This window comes from Erythrolamprus reginae, chromosome 3 (assembly GCF_031021105.1).
Source record: "Erythrolamprus reginae isolate rEryReg1 chromosome 3, rEryReg1.hap1, whole genome shotgun sequence".
NCBI classification, from domain to species: domain Eukaryota; kingdom Metazoa; phylum Chordata; class Lepidosauria; order Squamata; family Dipsadidae; genus Erythrolamprus; species Erythrolamprus reginae.
Genome location: NC_091952.1, coordinates 203,425,366 through 203,452,316, shown reverse-complemented (window position 1 = coordinate 203,452,316; position 26,951 = coordinate 203,425,366). Strand labels below are relative to the sequence as shown.

At 37.8% G+C, this 26,951-nt stretch overlaps 1 long non-coding RNA gene across 1 annotated transcript; it reads right to left on the bottom strand.

Annotated features, from left to right (window-relative positions):
- LOC139164932 (uncharacterized) lies at positions 1-26,951 on the bottom strand. Its single transcript, XR_011558713.1, has 3 exons — positions 26,889-26,951; positions 26,148-26,252; positions 1-83 (listed from the first exon to the last, which is right to left on the bottom strand). It is a non-coding gene; the product is annotated as an uncharacterized lncRNA (long non-coding RNA).

The window sequence follows — 26,951 nt, the reverse complement described above, 5'->3', positions numbered from 1 at the left end:
CGTGACTCAGGGATTCCATTCTCACATGTAACATCTCTTGTTGCTGATTTTTCTTTGTTCTCTGTATTTGTATGTAATGTAAACTAAAAGGAAAGTACAGGAGCAAAGAAGAAACAAAGAAGAATTTTGAGAAACAAGTGAAATGAAAATAAAAATAGATGAGGTACAGCCAGGCAGACACATTAACACCTGAATACTTACTTAGTTCTACTATTAAAAAAATGTTAAAGGCTTCAACAAGAATCTATAGCAGCAAATGTTACTTGTCACACTAGAGGGAAGGTCAATTCTCTAAACTCTCCATTCAGGCATATTTATAGTTATGAAGAATAACTTCTTAGCTTAAAACACAGTTGTAGCAAGGTTTGCAACATTTTATTGCCTGCAGCATGTCAATGAAGCAAAAGCCATGTCTCTGATAGCAGTGGTACTTTCTAACTTTAGGAGTGTCATTTATGACATATCTTTAAATTCACCATGGTGCTCAAACATAAAAAAAGAGAAACACACAAATTCACAACCCTGTTCACTTGTGAGCAAGCTTTATTTTGCTGCATTTATATGAGAAGCTAAAGAAAACAGTGTGCGCATGTATGCACACACACATAGATACACAGAGAGAGAGAGAGAGGGAGGGAGGGAGGGAGGGAGGGAGGGAGAGAGAGAGAGAGAGAGAGAGAGAGAGAGAGAGAGAGTATATAGCATGCAACAATGATGGCTAACCTTTTTATCATAGCACAGTGACCAATAATGTAATAATGAGTGTTCGGAAACTTCTAATTGTGCAGAATACAGCCGCGCAAGGGGTCATGGGTCTTCCCAGATACACCCATGTCTCTCTAACAGTCCGTGGACTGCACTAGCTGCTGATTGGTTTCCGGACACAATTCAAAGTGTTGGCGATGACCTATAAAGCTCTACATGGCATCAGACCAGATTACTTACAGGACCGCCTTCTGCCACATGAATCCCAGCGACCAGTTAGGTCCCACAGAGTTGGCCTTCTCTGAATCCCATTGGCTAGACAATGTCGTCTGGCGGGGTCCAGGGGAAGAGTCTTCTCTGTGGTGGCCCCGGCCCTCTGGAATCAGCTCCCTCCAGAGATTCGCACTGCCCCCACCCTCATCTCCTTTTGCAAGAGCCTCAAAACTCACTTATGTCACCAGGCATGGGGCAATTACACCAAGCCCCCTTCCTCTGTTTACGATATGTAATGTGTGTTTGTGAATGAATTGGCTTACTGATTTTATTATATATGGGATTTTAATAGTAATTTTTAATTAATTATATTTGTTTTTGTGTTGCTTTTGTATCCTGTGAGCTGCCCCGAGTCTTCGGAGAAGGGCGGCATACAAATCTAATTAATAATAATAATAATAATAATAATAATAATAATAATAATAATACAACAACAACATACATAATATTAATATTATTAATATTAATATTATTAATATTATTATTATTAATAATAATAATATGCATGTGTCCCCCCATGCGTGCCACCATGCATGTGAGTGTGACTTCTGAATGCTTCTACATGCATACGCATCTCCTGCATGCACCCACCACATGCACAGCAGAGACCTGAAAACTAGTTGGCTGGTGGGAGGCCTGCACACAGGTGCGGTGGAGCTGAGCTGGGGCGACGGCTCATGTGCCCTCATGCCATAGGTTCACCATCACAAATATACATTATATCACTCCATATATAACTCAGAATAGGATGATAAGCAAAATGTTTTCAAGAAAAAAAAATCAAGAAAGTCCAGTTGCTTTTTGAAAAGCACATTTGGGATTAATTTATATTGTAAATTATGTAATTTGACAGTCTCACCTCTGATCCCTGAAAGCTTATGCTACAATACCAGCATTAATCTTCAAAGTGCTACACAACTTTGTTGGGAGGAAAATAATATTCTACCCTTTCTAATGGTTCTAAAATGTATGCTACACAGAGCAGAACCAATACAGCTTGATGACCCTGAACAGGAAAAAATATATATAATAGAAACCACATTGCACTTTCGCTAGTGTGAAAGGTGATGCTACATGAGTATACTAAGGCTACTGTTTATGTTAGAAGGTGCTAGCATGTTCTATAAGGCTTGGAGACCTTACAGTAATGGAGAATTTTGAAGCACTGGGTCAGACCATAGTAAGGTCATCCTCTGTTATCAGTTGTTACCTTACATCTCTAAAGATCACAATATTATTTACATTGCTTTCTTGATCATTTAATATAGCAATTCAAGGAGTGTATCTATAATCCTGTTTAGTTAAGGGCTCTTTTGCTTTCTTGTAACATTAACTGAGTGATCTCTGTATTTCTGCATCCCAATTGCAGATACAGTGTTCCTTCGATTTTCACGGGTTTGAACTTCGCGGAAAGTCTATACCACGTTTTTTCAAAAATATTAATTAAAAAATGCTTTGCGGGTTTTTTCCCTATACCACGGTTTTCCCCACCCGATGATGTCATATGTCATCACCAAACTTTCGTCTGCCTTTAATAAATATATTTTTTAAAATAAACTTTAATAAATAAACATGGTTTAAATGGTTGCTAAAGGAATGGGAAATTGCAATTTAGGGATTTAAAGTGTTAAGGGAAGGCTTGTGATACTGTTCATAGCCAAAAATAGTGTATTTACTTCCGCATCTCTACTTCGCGGAAATTCGACTTTCGCGGGCGGTCTCGGAACGCATCCCCCGCAAAAAGCGAGGGAACACTGTATTTACAATCACAGACAAACTAGACAACCAGACACAAGAACAGTTTTTTCCCAAACACCATCACTATACTTAACAAATAATTCCCTCAACACTGTCAAACTTTTTACTAAGTCTGCACTTCTATTTCTACTAGTTTTTTCTCATCATTCCTATCACCCATTTCTTCCCACTTAGAACTGTATGAGTGTTACTTGTTACTTGTATCCTAAGAGTTTTATTAATATTGATTGTTTCTTCATTGTTTATTTGACCCCTCATGATTCTTGACAAATCTATATTATCTTTTAGGTTTAGGTTTAGGTTTATTGGATTTATATGCCACCCTTCTCCGCAAACTCGGGGCGGCTCACAACAATAATAAAAAACAGTACACTGTTATGTACACTGGGAGCATATGCACCAAGACAAATTCACACTCGGGCAATAAAGAATTCTATTCTATTCTACTCTATTCTATTAAAGTACATCTATTTCTGAATACATCCATTCATCATTTAAAATGGGCATTTCCCCCCACAACAGTTTAACTTCATTGGCAGGTTTAAAAGGTCAAAGGGATGGAGACTGTCCACTATGTTAAGACATGCCCCTGCCATATTTGAAGGTACATGAATCCTGCTTGGGGCCTTCTTCTTCTCTGACCAAATTCATTTAGAGATATACAGTGTAGGTTAGATTGCAAAGAAGTGATTTGGGGTAAGTCTGGTTACCTAGCAGAAATGAATCTGAACACATTGCAACTCTGAAAGACGTTGTGATCTGACTAGAGAAGGTTCTTTAGATGACTTGCCTGTTTACAAGAGTATCAGGTTTCCATCGCTTCCTTCCCTACAGAAAATTCATGCCAGCCATCCTCATCTCAGCTAAGAATACTCACCGAAGTATTCTTCAATACTTACAGAGTTCAATCTGTCCTTTTTTGTTTTTTTTAATTTCTGCTTTCTATTTTTGTTTTGTCAAAGTCTTTACTTTTTCTACATCTTTTTCCTTGTTTGTTTTGATTATGCTTCTTGGTACTTTTCTCAGCCATTAGGCAAATGGCTTCAAGAATTTTTACTCTCATACCAATTTGAAAGAAGAAAAGTGCTTTGGTTTCTTTGTTTTTTCAGATACTGCCTCCATACTGGTTGTCTTTGCTATCATCACTATTTCTTCTCAGAACAGTCTATCCCCATGATTGTGAACCTATGGCTACAAGTTTCCAGAAGGAGGGATGTGATGATGCAAGGGCCAAACTCTAAAACATGGGTGAACTAGGTTGCATTGTGTGCTGTTCCCAACAATTCATCAGTAATAAGCCTTTATCACACAAAAAAACATTTTTAAAACTACAGAACATTTCATTAAGAATCCAGGATTATACTTGCAATGGATCTCAGATCTACCTTTAATACTTTGACCTAATGCATTACAAATTTAAGATTGAAATCTGGTGTCAAACCCATATTCAAATTCTTACAAAACCAACTTTAGGCTAAGGCCATGCAGTCACTGACTAAGATAGCTGAACTTTTATTTATTTATTTATTTTGTCCGATGCACAACAGTACACAATGAAGGTTATAGAGGTTATACTCGAGTAAAATATATTAGAGAAAGAATAGAAGTGAAAATTTAGGAATAGAATATATCAATTAGAGCAGTGTTTCCCAACCTTGACAACTTGAAGATATCTGGACTTCAACTCCCAGAATTCCCCAGCCAGCATTTGCTGGCTGGGGAATTCTGGGAGTTGAAGTCCAGATATCTTCAAGTTGCCAAGGTTGGGAAACACTGAATTAGAGAATAGAAGGATATTATGAGAGTAGTATAAGAAGAATAGAATAGAAGAATAGTAGATACGATATATGAGATATAGGAGAGACAATGGGACAGGGGACGGGAGGCATGCTAGTGCACTTATGCACGCCCCTTACTGACCTCTTAGGAATCTGGAGAGGTCAACTGTGGATAGTCTGAGGGTAAAATGTTGTGGGTTAGGGGAAGATACTACGGAGTCCGATAATGAGTTCCATGCTTCGACAACTCGATTACTAAAGTCGTATTTTTTACAGTCCAATTTGGAGCAGTTAATATTAAGCTTGTATCTGTTGTATGCTCTTGTGTTGGTGTGGTTGAAGCTGAAGTACTCATTGACAGGCAGGACATTGCAGCATATGATCTTGTGGGCAATACTTAGATCAAGTTTAAGGCATCATAGTTGTAAGCTTTCTAAACCCAGGATAGCGAGTCTAGTTTCGTTGGGTGTTCTGTTTCGGGTGGAGGAGTGAAGGGCTCTTCTAGTGAAGTATCTTTGGACATTTTCGAGGGTGTTGATGTCCGAGATGTGGTATGGGTTCCAAACAGATGAGCTATATTCTAGGATGGTTCTGGCGAAAGTTTTGTAAGCTCTGGTAAGTAGTGTGAGATTGCCAAGACCGCCTCTCTTTCCAAAAACAAAGGCTATTTTATAAATGCAAATATTTGCATTGGTAGGAGGTGGCATCATTGGTCAGTGTGGCCTAGGGATCAGAAGTAAATTTGAAATAATACTGAAGGTGTAGCTGTTTTTGTCAATAGCGCCGGGGGTCTTCATCCCCCGGCGCCTTTTTCTGGAAGCCCGGGAGACACAGGACACTCGGCGGAGCCGCCATTTTGTTTTTCGGCTGAGATCTCGCGAGACTTTGCGAGATCTCGGCCGATGATCGGACCAGGGTGGTCTGATTAATGATATGTCTGGGTGGGGCCTTCCAGCCCTATAAAAGGGCTGGCAGGCTTGAGATCGGCCTTTTCGCCCAGACATCACACAGCAGACACCCGCCCGCCCTCCCTATCTTACAGTGTGCCACTTGGGGTCGCCCTACGGGGCCGAATAGGAATTTTTGGCGGCCCTGGCGTTTTAGCAAGGACCGTTTTTTCGCCTATTCCACACTGCGGAGACGGATAAGCGGTTAGGGGGTGCTTGAACCTGTTTTAGGTTAATTGGCTTACCTTTGGTCATTTGTGTAGGCTGGTTAGGGGCGGAAAACTGGGTGGTGGTTTAGCAACTATGTGTTCTCCGTTGGGCATCTTTGGGGATGATTGACAGGTTCTCTCCAAAGGCTTGTGGTTTTGACGGCCTGAGCAGTTGGGGGGAACCTGTCTTTGGGTCCTGCCCATGTAATTCCCCTTGTAGGGATTAGCCGGCGGGACCTCCCACATGCAAGTGCATGGCAAGGTCTCAGGTGAGGGAGTGGTCCCTCACCTGGATTAGTATGGAGCTATGCCCATAAGTTGCCCCGGAAGTTTATTATACGTCATTTTCCGCCCCGGAAGTAATAGTTTGACCCTGCGGGTCCTTGTTACGGTTATAGTTAATTATGTTAATTATGCTAATTTATTTAAAATAAATTATGCAAATGTATTTTATTAAAAATGACCCAGTTTTAAAATCCAGCTCATTGTGTCTGTGTCGTTACTCCGTCTCTCCTGCAAATCAACAGAAGAGAAGTGCTGAAGAAGCTTCTTAAAGAAGCAGAAAGTCCAATTGCCTTGTGAAATGGAGTCTTTGGGACAACAGAAGAGAATCTTTAACTAAATCATTTAACTAAAACATCAACTTTTAAAAAATGCACACTGATACCAATATAGATGCATGCAGTTCGTATCTTACTGGCATGGAAATAGATAGATAAATACATAACAGATAGGCAGACAGATATTCTCTAAAGCTACTTTACTTTTTTCTAAGATTTATTTTCATAATTGAAATTGATATTATATTTGTTATGATCATTTTAAAACACAAAAAGAGAATGACTAGTCTAAATGTTTCTACTTTAAGACCTTATAACCATAATTCACTTATTTTATGATCTTGTGATTAATACTTCCACTCTAATTAGAGTATGGTTAGCATTCTGCTTCTATATTAGTTTATAGTTCCATAAATGCAATTGTGGAAGTTAAAAAGTATTTGGATATATAACGGTATACCCACATCCCCCTTCCTTCTGCAATTCAGGAAGGAAATACACTATATATGAACTTAGACCAAGATTATACAAAAATAGACAAAAATAATCAAATATAGCAAGAAATAAGCCCAAGCTTTTACAACACATAATTATTGGTAAATCTTCATTACAACCATGTCAATGTTTTCTAGCTTAAGAAAGAATTTAGAATGATTGTGAATTATTGTAAGGACTTTTTAGCCGCCTCATATTTCCTGACCATAACCAAAGGGGAATAAATTTGAATTCATCATATTCTTATATCTAATCTCAATCCCTTCTGCATAAATACCCCACTGCAAGTCATCCTTGAAATTCTTTTTCAAATATGTAAAAATATAATTGTATGAAGTCCTGTTCATAAAGTTTGGGGAAGAACAATTAGTCATACTAGAAGTATGCCCTACCTGATTCTGTGGTTTCTACTCCTAATCCCAAAACCTTTAGCCTTAGACTATCTACAATTGACCTCTCCCCCTTTCTAAGAGATCTGTAAGGGGCGTGCATAAGCGCACCACTATGCCTACGGTCCCTCACCTATTGTGTTCTTTTGTTACTTTTTATCATTACTTATCTAATGTTTTCTTTGTACAAATTACCACTCTAGAATTGTTTGACAAAATAAATAAAAATAAATAAATAAATATTAGTTATGATTTTACTTTTTTATAAATTGACAATTTAAAAGGAAATCTGGGCTAACATTGTCATGATCATAAATATCATCATCAATTAACATTGTAACATCAGCATTATAATATTTATAATAAATAAAATATTTGTATGCTTCTGGGATATAATAAATTTATTGCTGTAAGATTCTGAAAGCAGATGTTCCAGAAATTTCATCTTCTTAAAATAAAAGTTCCATATTTGCTCAAAAATCATAATCATCCCATTGTTTGGTTTATTATTTATTTATTGGATTTATTTTGTATCAAAATGTGTCATTAACAGGGAGGCCAATAAAGATTGATTCTATAAAAACATATTAAGCTTCGTTTCACTGGATAAGAAATTTCAACTTTCAGTTGCTTCCAAAGTCTCTACACCTTTTTCTCACTGCAAGTCCTTCTCCGGGATTTTAAAAGGGGAGTTGATCTTTAAGAAATGCATGTGATATTAGTTTTCCATTTTAAAATAATCACATTATTGCAGACATTTTAATAGCTGTAGAGGTTGCTATGTATTAACATGATTCATGGTCCTTGACAGCAGTGTCTCCGAGAATCCCACAGGAATGCAAAATACAAAACTCCACACACGTTCCGATTTTACTGCCTGGAGCTAAAAAAGGTGGGGGGGGGGGGGAAACCCTTAAAACTGTTGAAACCCGTCAACTTTAAAAGCATTAATAGATGGTCCTGAGGGATTAAATCTAAATCTTAATGTGTAAAAATCAAGTTAATAACCACAGAGATTAATATGGTTGCATTTGATTATTGTGATAATGCAAACAATTAGTACTGCTAAAGTGAGATATATTAGCCTCCTACTTGCCCCACACATGTGCAAAGTAGTAGAAATAAATGAGGGAGGGGGGGCGGAATCTTAGGCTCTAAAGGAAAGGTTTTTTTTTCTTTTTTATGTACCTTTGTCTTACTATCTCTACAGCTGAATAATTTTTTTAATTATAATCTTCAATGCCAATTTCTCAAGCTTCATTTAAAAAAAAAATAAACCTATATAAAATAGGTGTGATGAAAAAAATGCTTGATTAGCTACTTTGTATGTTAACAGTTTTTGATGCAACTAAAAATATTATTGTGGAAATTAAACCTGGTTATCTTTGTGAGGATCCTGAATTAAATAGAAGTGTTTCCCAGATCATAAAATGACTTGGAACTATCTTTCACTTTTTAGAAATTGGATATTGGCTTTAATCACTTCAGGCTCATGAGAAAGGGTGTAAAGCAACAGATGTATAGCTGGTGCTGTATGCCATTTTGTAGAGAAGAGTGAAAAAAGGTATGCTAAAACTAATATCCCAAACTACTTTGAAAGCTATTTATAGATTATACTAATATCTGTATCTGTGATGGCAGTGAAGGGCTGCAAAAAAATTTACTACCACGCTGTGGGCGTAGCTTATTATGTGGGTGTAGCTTGATGGTCATATGACCAGGTGGGAGTGGCTTGGAAATTATGTGACTGGGTGGTGGCTTAAAGGTCATGTGACTGGGTGGGAGTGGCTTAATGATCAAGATAGGTTTTCAAATAGGTGCTTGGACTCTTTTTCAATTAAGTCACATTATTTGAATAGCCACAAAAAGGACAAATTATAGACAGCATTATTTGTTGAGGAGCGCAGTAACATTTTAAGGTTTTGAACTGAACCCACAAGGTTCAGTATGATAACAGATTAGGCAAGTAGCTCAATTTTCTTTAATTGCTATAAAAATTCAGTTCTAGATAATGATTAAAATGATTAAAGCATTTATGGGTAAAACATACTATTTAATTATTTCCTATTTTAAATGTAATTAAGAATCATACTAGTGAAAGGACAATAAAAACTATTAAGTATTCAATAAAAAACTATTAAGTATTCAAGGAGGATGAAGTAATAAGGAAAATTATAGACTGTGCTGAAATGGATATGAGGCGGTTAAATAATCAAGAAGAATCTGACTTTTATAATATTTGGGAAAAGATTTATCTATGGTTAAAAAAAAGAAATAATAAATGATAAAAAAATGTTAAATGATTTGAAAACCAAGTAAAATGTATAAAAACTGCTTATCCTTTTATAATAATTATTATTGATGATCGAATTATATAAAAACAAAAATTCTTCTTTTCTTTTTAACTATTGTGTTGACTTTGCACTTTTAGTATTTTCCTTTTCTGTAGTAGAAAGACTTCTACAATGAGAGGGGCAATTGTAGCCCCAGTTTATGTTAAATGTGTGTCTGTTCTGTTTGTCTTTTTATGATAATTAATAAAAATATTTGGGGGAAAAGTATTCAATTAATAGTGCATAAATTTACTACGCCCACTGCATCCCACCCGTGGGGGCATTACTGCATGATTGTGAACCTATGGCACGCGTGCACAGGTGGCACACAGAGCCATATCTGCCGGCACATGAGGGGTCACTCACACATGTGCAGGGTTGTGGTGTGCATAGGGGCATTGGATTATGGGTGTGGGCATGCATGCGCATGCTTTCAGCCCCTTAGGGAAAAGAAGTTTGCCATCACTGATCTATATGTACTTCAGTCATCTTGATAATCTATTACTACCTATGGAACAGAAAACAAATGAAAGAATTGAAATACATAAGGGAAAGCTTCTGTGCTTAAGACTAACCATTTGCAAAAATTAGACTGTTCTTAATATACAAGAGTGCAGACTGATTCTTTAAAGGAACACTTGCTTCCTTAAAACAGCAGGTGAGAAAGACTTTACATTCGGGGGATCTAGAAAGAAATAAAACAACATGTTTGTTAAATTTGCTAAACAGGTTTTTCAATAGGAAACTTCTGGCCTTCTGCATCAAACCACCTTGGAAAGAGTGAGTTGATTCTTCTGAGACTCTGTGAATTTTGATGAATTTCACTAAGATGTTAACTTCATGGATATGGTCAAGGGGGATTCAACTCAGAGGCCTTCAGCAGTCAGAACTGCTTCACCGTGATGAGGGTGGACTCTAAGGGAATACAGTAATTGTTTTTCAATGGGTTTGGCTGCTCATGGAAGTGAGGTTCAAGAAGGTGAACTATTGTTCCAGAATGGAGCCACTGATATACAGGATTTCCTCTTATCTCTGCATGAACGTGCTGGAAGAAGCCATCCAAGTTATGTGTCAGAATCCTTACAAACACCCAGTTCTACCTTTGACTTCCATTGTTCGTTCAGGGAAGACAAGAAAAACAAGGAAATCTCTTGTAACATTTTAAAGACCAGCCAATTTATTATCATATAAGCTGTAATGGCACACAGCCCTCTCCATCAGACTCACTGAGAATAGTCCAGAGAAAGGAGTATAAAATTTCCTCACAGCATTGCAAATACATCTTTCAGGACCCTTAAGGCTGTTTTACTTTGGCAGGCATTCTTCATTTTCATTTATGGTTATTTATCTATTTATGCTTCATTTCCTTTCTTTTTCGCTCATGTTGTAGTTTGATAGTATTTTTAGAATTATACCGATATTTGAATTAATTTTTATTAAGAACATATTTTTAATGTTTGCATAAACAAAAAGAGATGTAATTAAATATATGTGAATAGTTTATTCTTATTGATTAACAAAATAGAAAATAAATAAACAAACAAGTGCTGTTTTGAAGACAAAGGGTGGTCACATCAACATTTGATTTGGTTTTCTCTTCTGTTCATTTACTTTCTGTTTGGTTAATTGATAAAATAAACAATCAACACTTTTAATTCTAAAAGCATTCCTAATTTACAGCATTTTTGTACAACTGCCTAATTGTGAGACAGTAAGAGGGAGAGGAACAGGGAGTGAGCGAGAGAGACAGAGAAAGACTGACAGGGAAGAGACAGACAGAAACAGAGATATCTATGCATACAGGTAGTCATTGAGTTACAACCATAAATGAGCCTACAAACGCCGCACCCGTACGTCAACTTCTGAGGGGGTGTTGGCCGGTTGGAGAGGCTGACGCCGGACTAACGAGCGAGAAGCCGGGCTTTTGAGTAAGATTAACGAAAGGACAATGAGGGAGTGAGGAGGCGAACGGGACCAATGGGAGTAAAGCCGCCAGGACTGTGAGACGAATGAGGAAACCTGTGCCACACCCATGCTGCATTTACATCGAACTAGGAGAGGCCAACTATTGTGGGTCTACCAAGATATGCCCATGTCTCTTCAACACTCCGCGGACTGCATTGGCTGCCAATTGGTTTCCAGATTCAATTCAAAGTGTTGGTTATGACCTATAAAGCCCTATATGGCATAGGACAAGATTACCTGTGGGACCGCCTTCTGCTGCATGAATCCCAGCATCCAGTCAAGTCCCACAGAGTTGGCCTTCTCCAGGTCCCGTCAACTAAACAATGTCATTTGGTGGGTCCTAGGGGAAGGGCCTTCTCTGTGGGAGCCCTGGCCCTCTGGAATCAACTCCCCCCAGAGATTCGCACTGCCCCCACCCTCCTTGCCTTCTGTAAGAACTTGAAAACACACCTATGTTGGCAGGCCTCGGGTCACTAGACCCCAGCCTCTGCCCAGTAAATGTATTGAATGTGACAGTATGGATGTGATTGTTCGTTTTTAAATGACTAATTTTTTAAGACATATTTTTAAAAGTAATTATTTTATTAATTGGCTTAGGAATGTTTTATATTGTACCTTTTTTTATCGGAATTGTTGTGAGCTGCAGAGAGGGGTGGCATATAAGTGCAATAAATAAATAAATAAATTTTGGTCATAAGTCATTATAGTAATTAAGTGAGTCGTCATATGACTGGACTCAATTTTATGACTCAATTTTAAGATGGTTGTAAGCAGGGGTGGGCAGCAGGCAGGACGGGGTGGTACACAGGTCCACCAGCGGAAATGAAGCTGTGTGCCCAGATCCAGCTGACCACCCCCATCCTCCTCCTCCTCCTTGGAAAGTGGCAGGGAGACCAGCACTGGCAGAAGTTGCAGGGGGACCATTTCCTCCACCCTGTTTTCTCAACAGCTGATCGGCACCCGTTTGCCTAGCTAGCCAGCCTGAGGGGGCAACCCAGGAAGGAGAGTGAGGGAAATGCGAAGCAAATTGTCACCCTAGACAACGACACTGGTGAGCTTGTAAGGAGGACTTACCAGTTCACTTGCATGATGATGATCGTTCAAGCCACTCTCACCTAGTCACATGGCCGGCAAGCCACTCCTACCCACTCACATGACCATCAAGCCACAGTGTGGCAGTAAAAATTTTGCCTGCCTATTACTGGTTGTAAGGCAAGTCAGCATCGTTGTTAAGTAATACTGTAGTTATCAAGTAAACCATGTGGTCTATAAGCAAATCCAGCATATCGAGTGGGTATTATTTTGCTACTATCTGCCATAAACCAGCGACAAAAGTTAGAAATTGTGTTCTTGACTACACAATTCTGAAGTTCATCATAAATATAAACTGATTGCCAAGTACCTGAAATGTGACTATGGGAACATGCAGAAGTCATAACTTTGAGAACAGGTCATAAGTAGATGTTTTGAAGTTCATTGTCAACAGTTATTAAATAACCACTTGTTAAGTGAAGATTATCTGTATGCCTGCACAGAGACAAGTATATAATTAAAAAAATCTCCAATAAAATAAATTATTATTGTATCCCAAGGATTACAATCAGTGCAGACTGCAGTCCACTAAATATCTACCTGTGAATAAGTCCCAATAAATTCAGAGTTAATAAATTTGTCATGGGTGAATTACACTCTGAAGCATACATACAGTATATGTTTGGTTCTCTGTAATATAATCAGTGAAACAGACATTATAGTGCTATCTATAACTAGTTAAAAATATGTTTCACTGAGTTCATTAGGGCTTCTAACTGTATGTGTTTAAGACTATATTATTAAAAGTTATACATTTTAATATGTTATAACTTTACAAGGTGTCTAGGATAAAATATGAAAATCTCATTGTCTAGAGTGGATACTTTAGTTATGGTAATTAAAGTGACCTCAAAGTTAACCAGTTAGAAAAAGAACCAAATCAAAGGGGGAAAGTTTTCCCCCCATCATTTATAGCACTATAGCAATAGTACTTAGACTTATATACCAGAAAATAATCTCGGGCAGCTATGTAAATTTTTAAAACCTTACAGAGGAGATAAGTATTAAATTTTTTGTAGCATTAAGTTTTGGATCTTTTAGCATTTAAAACTGATCACTTGCTTACATTCCAACATTAACATGCTCATTTATAAAAAAAATGTCTATAATGATTACAGGAGCCATAATAAATTAAATGTTTGAAGATATTCACACAAATGAACATCCAGATCTATGAATGAATGTCTTCTTATATTACCTTTATCTCTGTTCGTAATTTGAAATGAAAAGATTGCCTTAGTTTAGGGAATTTTGCTTTATATTAATGTTAAACCATTGCTGTAGTTTAACAAATCAGAGCTATTTATACTGGTGATATGTCTGATGTGCCAGGAGAATTTTTTTCCTGTTTTTTGTTTAATCACATTTAATATGTAGTTTAGTGAAAGCTTTCTTTTTTATATTGGATCAACTTGTTATTCAAGTCAAATTGTTTCATCCAAGCAAGTGTGTGTTATATGAACTTATGCAGTCAAGTAATAGTTATAAAGTGAATAGCTGTTCACGAGTTGTAACCAAAGTCACAGTAAGCAAAAGGGATATTTGGCAAAAGTGTCTACATAGGGAATATCTGTCAAAAGCTTCAGCTCTTTGACTTTGTAAAGTCTCTTTAACAGTAATAATCAGCAGATTTAATTCATGTAGCCTAATTGTGAGTTGTGTCTGTGCGCGCACACATATACACCTTGCTACAAGAACGTAAAATGTATTAAAAACAAGTGTGGTATGTAATTCATTTTTGTGTTATGCAAACTCTGCACATAATTTATATACTAGGTTTACTTGGGTGAATGGTTATTTACCCAGTGTGAGACCATTGGTAATCACTTCTGAGAAATCGAAGTTCAGTAATAATCCAATTGTCATTATGTTTTGTGAACAGTGATATTTCTTCTTCTAGATACTGTATTTATGTTATGTTTTATCTTATCTACTTCAGGTTGTCTCTTGGGTTCATGCAATTGTTTCACTGTCTTTTAAAATAAAAGTTTAGTTTGTGTTTGCATCAAATGTATAGAATTAGGAGTAAAGCTGTCTCTTAGATTTGATCTGTTCAAATGCTTTACTGTATTTCTGTTTCAGTTTAAATTAATTTAATCAGTGTTCCAGCTAGACTGTTTTATTTGTATATTAATAATGAAGAAGCAGAAAGAGATGTTGCTCTATTTTCTTATATTGAACATTATGTGTCATGTACAGAATTTATTTTTAAAAAGAACCCTAAAATTCATATATTGTAAAAAACAAAAAACAAAAGGTCCCTCTGGTTTCCTGAACCAATATTTATACATTTTAAATAAATTATAATTGGGTTTAACATAAACTATATACTGGAACAATAGATGAGTTGCATCGTAACCAATGACAAACATATCACTTTATAGTTTGGTATGATACAAGAACAAAATTACCAAGTCTATCCAGTCCATTATTTTCAACAGTGATTGGCAGGGGCTTCCTAAAGCTTTATGCTGGAGGTTCTCCAACCTTATCTAGCAGTGTCATAGATGATCTGGACTCTTCTACAGGCAAAATAATTGTGCCACTGCTAACCTATAGCTGGTCCAGGGTACACTATGCAAATCTAAGGCCTAAACTTAAGCTAGGCACTTGGGTGGAAGCTTCAGTTGATATAAGTAGAAGGCATACCAGTTGTATCTTATCTCTGCCTCAACTAAACAAGATTCAGATGTTTTTGGTACAGTACTGCAAAACTGAAAAGAAAATTTTTGAGCTTGATAGTCCTACAGCACCTTCTCTTAAACAGGAAGGCAATATATCGCCATGGGGAATTTATATTGTTGCTAACATATAGAGTGTCTCTTTAGTCACACTTGTGGCAATTTAAACAGTGCTTGGCAACTCAGCCTTACCCATCTAATAAAATACCATATTATCATTCTGTCGTATAGACAAGCTAATAAAAGAGCTGCGTCTCCAAAAATGTAAACTATGGCTATTAATTTACTTCTGCTGAAGACATTAAGACTGTATGACTAGCACACCTTTATTGTTCCCTGGATTATGAAGATGATACCAGACTTTCAGACAAAGAGTGGTTTAATTATGTTGCAGCTTCCTGAAAACATCCACTATAAATGGCACATTGCAATATAACTAGATAATCATGGCTCTTTAAAGAGGAATCTAAAACCAAGCGTGCCTGAAGGGGAATTTGTGAACACAATTATGTCTGCCATAACATTGCAGGTCAGTGGGTGGTGAGAGATGCACCCATTCTTCTTGGAGCAGGAGGGCTTCCTGCTGCTTCCCACCCCCCTCCCAGTAGTGACCTAGAAGGAGGTTAATGATTCCAAAGAATGACTTTTCCCTTAGGGAAAATTTAGTCTTCTGACCTTTCCCCCCCTCTATCTATCTATTCCTTTCAAGTCACAGGCTTACATTCATTTGGCTTACATCAAGCTGTTTTATTTTCTTCAAAAACATGGATAAAGTAATTATTTTTGCTTTTATTTAACCCTCAAACTGGATGCTTTTCTAAACCTTTTAGTTGCTCAGCATACAGCATCACTTTCAGCTCTAGGACGTAATATGAATGGCAACCTTCAAAACATCTTTGGGACCTCGTGACTTGTAAAAAGACAAATCTCTGTCCATTTTAGCAAAGCGGCTGTAGAGATTTGGGAATGGGAGGTGGGAATGACAAGGGGAAGGGAAGCTATTTTTGAAAATTCTTTCACACGGAACTTACTACGGTGGCATTTTAAGCTGTTAACAACAATTATTGTGATTGCCTGACTGATATTTACAAAAAATATATATCCAGTTCAATTGAAGGCCTGTTGCTTTGTTTGAACTCTGCAGACATTCAGGGCATCTAATTCATTGTCAAAATAAAACGAAACAAAAATGTAACCACTTATTATTCTCAGGGGTTAGATCTACTGCTACAAACAGTTCTTGAGGGTAAGTGGAAACAGAACTTGTCTTGTGCTTTGAGCTGTCAACTTCCTTTGGCGCTTGAACACATTTCCCCCCTCTCTCCCTCATCATTGTCTACAGCATATTTATAGTGAGACTCCAAGAAGTGGAGAAACTAGTTCAATTCCATAAGAAAAACATATAGTTGTAGAAAACAAAAGCCCTTTAAAAAATAAACACCATGCTGCAGTGAACTAGTTGTCCACTGTGTCTAGTATATTTCTGTTTCAGATTGTATTGGTGCCTGAGGCTTTTGGGACTGGTATAAATGTCACATAATGTACCTAATTGCAACAGTCTGTCACTGAGGGAATCTTCTCTGCAACCTCAGTTGGTAATCAGCTTATGCCCCGAAGTGTGAGAATAGAATTGCCCCTAGTTTGTTTTTATACCAATTACAACTGTGCAGATGCTTAAAGTTGTCCAAAACACTGGAAGAATTGAGTACTGCCACCCATGTGAAAATCTTAGTAAAGCAAAAGTTTGAAGGATACTTGCAAGAATAATCAGGAATATATTTGGGGGGTTCCATTTGGTTCATTTGGTGGGCCCCAGGGGAAGAGCCTTCTCTGTGGCGGCCCCGGCCCTCTGGAACCAACTCCCCCCGGATATTAGAACTGCCCCCACCCTCCCAGTCTTTCGTAAACTACTCAAGACTCATTTATACCGCCAGGCATGGGGGAGTTGAGATAACTCTTACCCCCAGGCCATTACAAGTTATGCATGGTATGTTTGTGTGTATGTTTGGTTTTATAATAGGGGTTTTTAGTTGTTTTTATTATTGGATTGTACATGTTGTGTTTATTATTGTTGTTAGCCGCCCCGAGTCTGCGGAGAGGGATGGCATACAAATCCGATAAATAATAATAATAATAATAATAATAATAATAATAATAATAATAATAATAATAATAATATTCATCCAAAGAAGAATCTTTCCAAGAAATGAGCAAAGTCATAGATTAAGGTTTCAAAGACTTTAATAGAAATATGCCTCACCGATGTTTGCCAAATTCATAGTCCATATTTCCAAGCTCTTAATTCAAATTTATTATAAACCTATGTCATCTGGAGACCCACATGAGAAAAAAAATAGAGATTGAAAGGGCAAGAATTTACTTTTGATATATATTCTTTAAATTGTAATATTAACAACAGAAAATCTGTCTAGCTCTGGACAGATTTTAACAGCATGGAAACTAGGAGATAACTCATTTCAATCTTAAATATGGAATGGAATGGAATGGAATAGAATAGAAGTTTTTATTGGCCAAGTGTGATTGGACACACAAGGATTTTGTCTTGGTGCATATACTTTCAGTATACATAAAAGAAAAGATACGTTCGTCAAGAATCATAAAGTACAACACTAAATGATAGTCTGGATACAAATAAGCAATCAAATCATATTAGGAAACAGTCAGTATAAATCATAAGGATACAAGCAACAAATTTACAGTCATATAGTCATTAGTGGGAGGTGATGGGAAAGATGAGAAGACTTAGTAAATAGTTTGAAAGTGTTGAGGGAACTATTTGTTTAGTGGAGTGATGGCATTTGGGAAAAATGTTCTTGTGTCTAGTTGTTCTAGTGTGCAGTGCTTTATATAGCATCATTTTGAGGGTAGGAGTTGAAACAATTTATGTCCAGAATGCGAGGGATCTGTAAATATTTCAAATACTTGGAAATTCAAGATATTGTCTTATGTAGTACAGAGCCACATTAAGCCACCCAGAGTCATGGGATATGACATGGGCAGCAAATAAATTTCTTAATAAATAAATTTCTAAATAAATAATTTTTATGTAAATTTTTGATGTAAAAAGGATGTTGAGACTCTAGAAAGAGTGCAGAGAAGAGCAACAAAGATGATTAGGAGACTGGAGGCCAAAACATATGAAGAACAGTTGCAGGAACTGGGTATGTCTAGTTTAGTGAAAAGAAGGACTAGGGGAGATATGATAGCAGTCTTACAATATCTCAGCGGTTCCCACTAAGAAGACGGAGTCAGGATCTTCTCCAAAGCTCCTGAGGACAGAACAAAAAGCAATGGGTGAAGAGAGAAGCAAGTTAGAACTAAGAGAAACACTGGAAGTTTTTAAGAAGATGTTGGATAACCATTTGTCTGAAGTGATGTAGGATTTCCTGCCTAAGCAAAGGGTTGGACTAGAAGACCTCCAAGGTTCCTTGCAACTATGTTATTTTATGCTATGCTATTCTATAATAAATACATAATAAAAGTAAATAAAAATTCTGAAGAATTCTGATAAAGAGAAACATGCACTTCTTGTGGAAAGCCAATGTGGGCAAGATATGAACATAAAGTTTTGATCTGTACAGGACAAACATTGCAAAAAAATAATAATCTAGGTCAGTGTTTCCCAACCTTTTTTGAGCCGCGGCACATTATTAATATTTTCAAAATTCTGGGGAACACTGAAGGGGAGGCGGGGGGCGGGGCTAAAGAAAAGTTTGGACCAAAAAAAAATCTCTTCCTCCATTTCACTCTATTTCTCCCTCCCTCTTTCTCTCTCTTCCTTCCCTTCTTTCTCTCTCTCCATCCCTCTTTCTTTCTTCCTCTTTTTTGCTCTTTCTCTCTCCCTCCTTCTCTCCCTCCATGTCTTTCCCTCTCCCTCCTTCCCCCCTCTCTTTCTCTCTCTTTCTTTCTTTCCCTCTCTTTCTCTTGCTTTCTTTCTCTCTCATTCTCTCTCCCCTCCTTTTTCTCTCTCTCTTTCTCTCTCGTTCACCATGCCGGCAACAGAGAGAAAAAGAAAGAGAGAGAGAGAGCTGGAGAGAGATTGGAGGGTGCCGTTGTCTTCGCCTCCGCCCACCGGCTCTGCAGCTAAGAGGCAACAGCAGCCATCAGCCTCCTCGCCCTCCCAGACGTTCCCAGCGCCCGGCCACGCGCCGCCTCCCGTTAGCCCGGCTGACCTTTCCCTGCTGCCGTTTTCTCTTCATGGCGCAAAGCCACACAGTCCCGGACCGCTCGCTTTTCCGGCCAGCAAGCGCGGCGCTTTCCTGGGCAGATGGCTTTGCTGACCGGAGAAGTGAGCGATCCGGGAGTCCGGGATTGTGTGGCTTTGCGCCATGAAGAGAAAACGGCAGCAGGGAAAGGTCGGCTGGGCTAACGGGAGGCGGTGCGTGGCCGGGCGCTGGGGACGTCTGGGAGGGCGAGGGGAGCCGGCGGACGGAGGCGAAGACAACGGCACCTTCCATTCTCTCCGGCAGCGAAGGAGAGGGGGCGGATCACGCCCCAAGACAGGAGGCGGCGGAGGAGGAGGAGAGTGGGCGGATCGGGCGGGCAATGGGGCAGGGCAGAGAAGCCAGGGGCGCGTTTGGCCAGAGGCACCGTGGGGAGGCAGGGGCGGCCGCGGCTCCCTTTACTCCTACTGCCGGACCTCCCCGCCCCTGCCTCCTTTTTCCCGCCTTCCTTCTTTGGGTCCCAGCCGGAAACAGCTGCATCGGGCAGTAGCCGGGGGACAGCTGCGAGTGTCGGAGGCACTGGCGGTCCGGCACTGGCAGTGCCCCGCCCACCTGGAGCTTCCTGCGGCACACCTGACCGTGTCTCGCGGCACACTACTGTGCCGCAGCACACCGATTGGGAAACGCTGATCTAGGTCATTGTAAGGAGATGAAGCCTGCTAAATTTTCATATCTGTTTCTCCAATTAGTGTAAAATGCTAGAAAACTAGCTCAGAAAATTTGCATAACATTCCTGCCACAATTTGACTATGCCTTATATTCTCAAACTTTTTAGTGATATTCTACAATATATTAACTTTTTTCTCATTTTCATTTCTGTCATAATATCATACTCTCCCATTAACAAGAGATGTGGCCAATGTGGGATGAGACGGAGGAAAGAATATACCCAATAACATTTTATTCGCAATTGTTTCTAGACTTAAAAAGTTAAAAGCAAAAAAATAACAATTTGTACATAATAAAATATCTGGAAGAGCTATAGACAAAAAATAATTATTGAAAAAATAATTTTAAGCAAAGTTAGTAAGTACATATAGTGAAAGGAAAGAATTGGAAAAGAATGGAAAATTAGATAAGCTAACTGAAAGATGATGAAGTAGGTACTATTCATAACAGTATATTGCCATACATACAATCGTATGTAAAAATTTATTGATAAAAATAAGCTATGATTACAAAGGTAATTAACATATCAGAGGTTGGTTCCTACCAGTTCGCATTGGATCTACAGAGTATAGTAGATATACGTTAGTCTCCATCTCAAATTCACACTATTTCAGTATCTGTTTGATTTTTTGCTAAACTGAATGAACACTGAATTCAATATACAGTGGTACCTCCTAATTTGTTCTATGACCAGGATCTTAAGTAGAAACATTCTTAAGAAGAAGCAATTTTTCCCATAGGAATCAATGTAAAAGCAAATAATGTGTGCAAACCCATTATGAAAGAAATAAAAGCTTGGAATTTGGGTGGGAGGAAGAGGAAGAAGAGGAGGACAGTCGCTGCCGAAGGAAGAAGGTGAGGTGAAGGGAATTTAAAAAATCCAAAACTTTAACGCTTTAAAAAAAAAAGAGGGACTCTAAGGCGGGGCGGGAAGGAGAATATACCAGGCACGTGGCTGCCTCCCATACACTGCCTCCCATACACTGGCTGCTGTTCCTGCTACCTGCTGCCTCTTCCTTCCCATGCTGAAGGGCTTCCCTCTCCTATCCCTCGCTTTGTAGCCGGCGCCTTTCCTTTACTGTGGTGACTCCTCAGCTGCCCAGAGCAAAGGGAGTGTTTCTTTTCTCTGGGCGCTGCTGAGGTTTGTTCCCTCTCCAAGCACCCAGAGAAAGGAAAATGCTTTGTTCGCTCTGGACTGCCAAAGACTCCTTAAACGCCACCAAAAGGCTCCTCTAGCAGCCCAGAAAAGCCAGCGATGGCTGGGATTAAAAGGGAAATGGCAGGAAACTGGCCGGGCCTTCGTGCCGCTCTCAAATTTTCTGGGAAATTTTTCTGGGCTCAGGTTCTTAAGTAGAAAATGGTTCTTAAGTAGAGGCAAAAAAATCTTGAACACCAGGTTCTTATCTAGAAAAGTTCTTAAGTAGAGGCGTTCTTAAGTAGAGGTCACACTGTATTCTCTTTCCTATGGAGGCTTTATATAAAAATTTTTTGCCAATAAGTACTAGTTCTATGTTCTCTTTTTTCCTTTGCCTTTTCTAGTGCATCTAGTAGTAATAGTAGTAGAGTTCCATTAAGCATTTTGGATTAGTGACAGGGTAAAGTTAAAAATAGTCTGCCTCAGCATGATCTGAACTGTGTTGAGTTTGTGCACAATATGGTATGGACTAAAGAAACCTTCTATAGAACAAACTGATTTCAATGGAACTTATTCTCAGTTGTTCACAGGTCTGAAACATTATAAAATAAGTTGAGAAAAATGGTACACAAAAACAAACTATATTTCTGTCTGTTCTGGAGAAAGATAGACTATCTGGATGAATCATTGGACTCAGCTAGAAAAAGTAACATCATGCTGACAGTAATACAGTGGTAGGATTAGCACTAAGATGACAATGGAGAGATTGGCACACCTCTGAAGATAGTGATATACATTACCTTGCCTGGGGGAATTTCATGAAAAAAATAATAATATATTTATTTCTGAACAAATTTTCTGGATTAAATAAAAGTCCTTATCAGAACATGTTCATCAAAGAGCCAGTTTAGTCTATTGGTTGAGGTACCAGGCTAGAAAGTGGGAGACCATGAGGACCTAAGACCTTGCCTTAACCATAAAGGCTAAGCTGACCTTGGGCCAATAACCATCTGTCAACCCAACATCCTTGTTGTGGGGAAAATAGGAGAAGGAAGGTAGATTGGAGATGTTCACCACCTTGAGTTATTTGTAAAAAATTTAAGGGCAGGATACATATACATGAAATGAAAAGAGAAAAGTGGATTTATTTGGGTGGAAGAGTTTTCTTCTAGACCTCCTGGTTAGCTGAACCACATGAAGACTGGGCCAAAGCAACATTTGAAATATATGTCTAATTCAGGAGGAAACACAGTATGCCAGCTTTTTTCAATCTGGTGCTCTCCAGATGTGTTGCACTTCAACTCCCATAATTCGTAGCCAGAGTCCAGTACATCTGGAGGCACCAAGCTGAGAAAACCTTTAATCAGTCATTCCGTGGCATCATTAATTTCTCATATATTGTCTATTCTATTTTTATAGAACAACTTTTTTTTTAAAATCAGAACACTTAGTTTGATGGTTAAGTAACCATCCCAAAAATGGTAAATGATAACCACTTTAAAATAAAATTGCCATTGAATTATAACATGAACAGTATCAGCATTTTGGTGGTTGTATTTGCTACTTCTCTAAAAGCAATACACTTATACCCTCAGGGTTTGAGATTTTTTTCAAAAGTTGAAAAGTTGGAAAAATTCTATCTTTTTGAATCCTGCAGAGTTCTTCTTTGGAAGGAGTGTTCTGTGATCAGAACAAAAATGATGTCAGCTCCTCTGACGTGAGTCTTCTGCACACTGTAAAACACAGAATATCATATGTGCATTCCGGTTTTACTCACCTAATGTATCTAAAAGAGTGATAAAGGGTATCTTGTTCCCTGGTTTATACAATATATAACTAAGCTAATGAACTGGGTTCATTCAACATAGAAGAACTAATTAAAGTTTAAAACTTGGGTGGGGGCTTATCAAGCAATGACCCTATGAATCTCTTTTCTTTCTTTTTTCTTTTTCTTTCTTTCTTTCTCTTTCCTTCCTTGATTTATATGCCACCCCTCTCTGAGGACTCGGGATGGCTTACAACATATAAAAGAAAAACAATACAATACAAATGTCCTAAATACAATTAATTTTGACTAACTAATCTAATCTAAAATCTCCAGTTACATTAAAAGTCAATCATTCTCACTCAAACAACAAACATACATAGCATTCGTCGGCCAGGGGGCTGGAGTCTAATAGCCCCAAGCCTGGTGGCATAGAAGTCTTCAGATTCTTACAGAAGGCGAGGAGGGTGGGGGCAGTATGAATCTCTGGGGGGAGCTGATTCCAGAGGGCTGGAGCCCCCCATAGAGGAGGCTGTTCCACTAGGCCCCACCAAGTGACATCGTCTAGTTGATGGGACCTGGAGAAGGCCGACTCTATGGGACCTAACTGGTTGCTGTAGACACATACGCATATGTGTTTATGTGTATGTGTCTACAGCTGTGTATATCTGCTACTAGATCCAGCCAGGGAGAAATGGCTATATGAGACTTTGGTGTTCTCATCTTAATTCCTGCAATATATTTTTTGTGATTTGGATCAAGAATGTCCATGTCACATGAAATTATGAAAAATGCTATGTTACTTATTTTTAATTCGCTATCTACATTATTGACTACCTGTAGTAATATCAAGGTTTACTAATGATTCACAGATAAGGAACCATTCAGAGAGGATTACATTTCAAATTCCCAATGTTTCATTTGCATTTTCAGTTTTTAAAAATTATATTAGCTTTTTAAACAAACATATATGGTCCAATTTCCCTCTTGCAAAGCCCACACATTTTTAAGGCTGCATTTACCAGTTTGCAGCTTTGTATCTGTTTAGCTTTAGTAGTGACAGATATCTGCACGTCAAGGGAGATTTCAGAGGTGGAGATATTCTTCTAAAAATGGCTCATAAGTCTGGGAGTAGACTGTCACACAGAAATAATCATATCAAGACAAACAATAAATGCAAGTAGTGGTAGCAGGCAGCCCATCAATTGTAGCCAACACAGTATGCTACAGCATCTTGCAAAGTAGTAGCTGAACTTTGTCTGGAGACAAAGCCTTGAGCCACTATGGCAAAGAACCATTTTCAGATGCAAGATTGACCATCAAGCCTCACATCTCTATATAAGTGCACATTGCTTGGCAAATTCCACTTGGAGGAGATAATATGAGAAACGGTTGAAATGACCTTAACATACTTTGGAAAAATTAGATGCTTTGGTTTCATCTGTGATACAGTGTTAGATTCCTTTTATAGCCAGAAGTCATGTAATTAATGTTCATGCCTCGGTTATTCATTTGTAAAAGCATATGTGATAGCTAATCTCATAAAGAAACATGGAGTTTGAGTAATATTTAAAGAAGATAGTAGGCACATATTTATACTATTAGTACATTGGTATTTCTTTTTATTTATATCTTTGGAATTGATTCCTTTGATTTTCATGGAATTTATTAGAAGGCATGCTTGTTCTTTCTTTCAGGGAAGTTCATTCATTCTTCATTCATTTGGTTGAAAATCTATTTGTAATGTTGCTGAAGCTCATGTATAGAACTGTAAATGTAGATTTGGGATAAAATCTACAGAGCGTCTCTGAGCTTTGGTTATGTTACATTATTTTGTCATCTATCTATCTTTATTACAACCTCTTCAAAATTAAGTCATTTTCATGCATGTTGACTACTTCATGAATCATTAACTTAAGAGGTTAGCTAAAAGTATATAGGACTTGCATTTCATCCCCATATTTTTTTTCCTCAGGAGATCTTTGATACCAAAATATGAATTACTAGCTTTAATTCCCAGGATCACCATTAACACCTTTTAGAGAGATGGGCATAACCTTGGCCATTCTCCAGGTTGCTAGTAGAGTCTTTTCAATGATAAATTACATATTTGTGTTAGCAGCTCAGTTATACTGGTTGTTAGTTCCTTTAGAATTCTCCACTGAACACCATCTGGTCCTTGCTGATTGATTGCAATTTAATTTCTTTAGTTGCTTATAATTTTTTAAAAAATATTTGTTTATTTTTTATGACAGCCTGATTTTCAGCACCCAATTCCATACTTGATACAGGTAAAATACTTAGAATAAAACTTGATAAAACAGATCCTTTCTTCAATGAAAACTATCTGTCTCTAGCATAAAATAATCAGAAAAAAGAATGCAACCTCCCCAAATTTTTATATCTGTCTTAAATTGTTTTTAACATTGTCAAAAATAAACCTTTATCTACTTTTGAAGTGGCGTCATTAACATGCAAGATTTTCTGTTGTGTGAAGTGCAGTTCCCAAATTCCAATACAAAACATTTATAATTCTATACAAAATTAGGTGATTTTTATGGGATAAAGGGGAAAATATATCTAGGCCTAAATTCTATAGATTTTTCTTACATGTATGAAAAGTAGAAAATAACTAGGGGCAAAGAATCAATGTAAATAAAATCTAACAGGGTGAAATAGAAAAACAATATTTTATCTATTTACTGGTCACACCCTCCTTTTTTGTAGTTCCTTGATCACTGTTTTCTTTGTGTCAGCTTCAGCAAAGTTCCAGACATGCCAACAATACAGATGAATTAATGAAACTTGGGCTTTTAACACAATCCTGCTCAAATCAAGTGTTACTATGAGGTTGAAACAGCCTCAGGACCTACCTCAGCAAGCCTGACCTTTCAACTCACAACTAGACTGTCCAGGTTTATAGAGTCTTGAGGTCAGGTCTCCTATTTCACATGACTTCAGGGGTTTTAAAACCACTGCTGTGTTGAGGAAAATCTCAGTGCATTTTGAGATTGTGTAAACTTTGCACTCCTGCTGTCTGTGAAGACGGTAGTAGCAACTTGATTCTAATGAATTGTAGTGGCACACCGGCAAAATTCATAAAAGATAAGTGAGATTAGAAGAAGGAAAATAGCCTGAAACGTACTAACCTGTAGTGAGAACAGTGGGTTGTTTTTTTTCCTCCAGTGGTATGGACCTCAGGATTGCAATTTTGTTAGAGTGATTTGAAACTTCTCAAAAGAGTTGATGCTTTGCTGTGGACATTTTAAATTGTGGATTTATTTGAGTTGATGTTAAATATTTCCAAATTCTTTGGAGAATGCATATATCATTTATAAACCCTATTCTGCTCTATCCATAACTTCTGTACTACAAAAATATGAATATGTGAATATCTTAAAACACCACCAACACAAACCTCAATACAAGGTGCATTTACCTGGTTTGTTCCTTGACTAGTTTTTTCCATCCTAGTTTTCTCTCGCATGAAAATTAAGTGACACATGACAGCATATAAATCATGCATCAAGAGCAAGAGTATGATATTATTTCAAGTGTTTTTACTTTTTATATGGTTGTAAAATTGGACGGGAGGCATTTCCTTTTAGAAAATTATCCAGGTCATGTATAGATATAGCCTGAAGCTGATGAGAAGCTTTATGTTTTGCTCTTCTTTAGTTTTTGTTGTGCATTTAAAGAAACAGATTAAATTTTGATGAATGCTTGGCTTCCTGAATTGAGATTTATTCCTGGAGGGGTAAGAAACATTTAGAAAACTGGGGAGATAGGCACTTAATGCAGTTGTCTTCTGCTACTACATTTCCTACCTAGCTTAAACCTATAAAGGAGCTGTGCAAAGTAGTACAGTATATTTAGACAGAATCACTTACATTTGCATGTAACTGAAAAACAGCTCCTCAAACGTTTAATGCAATTTCAGCAAAGAAAATTAG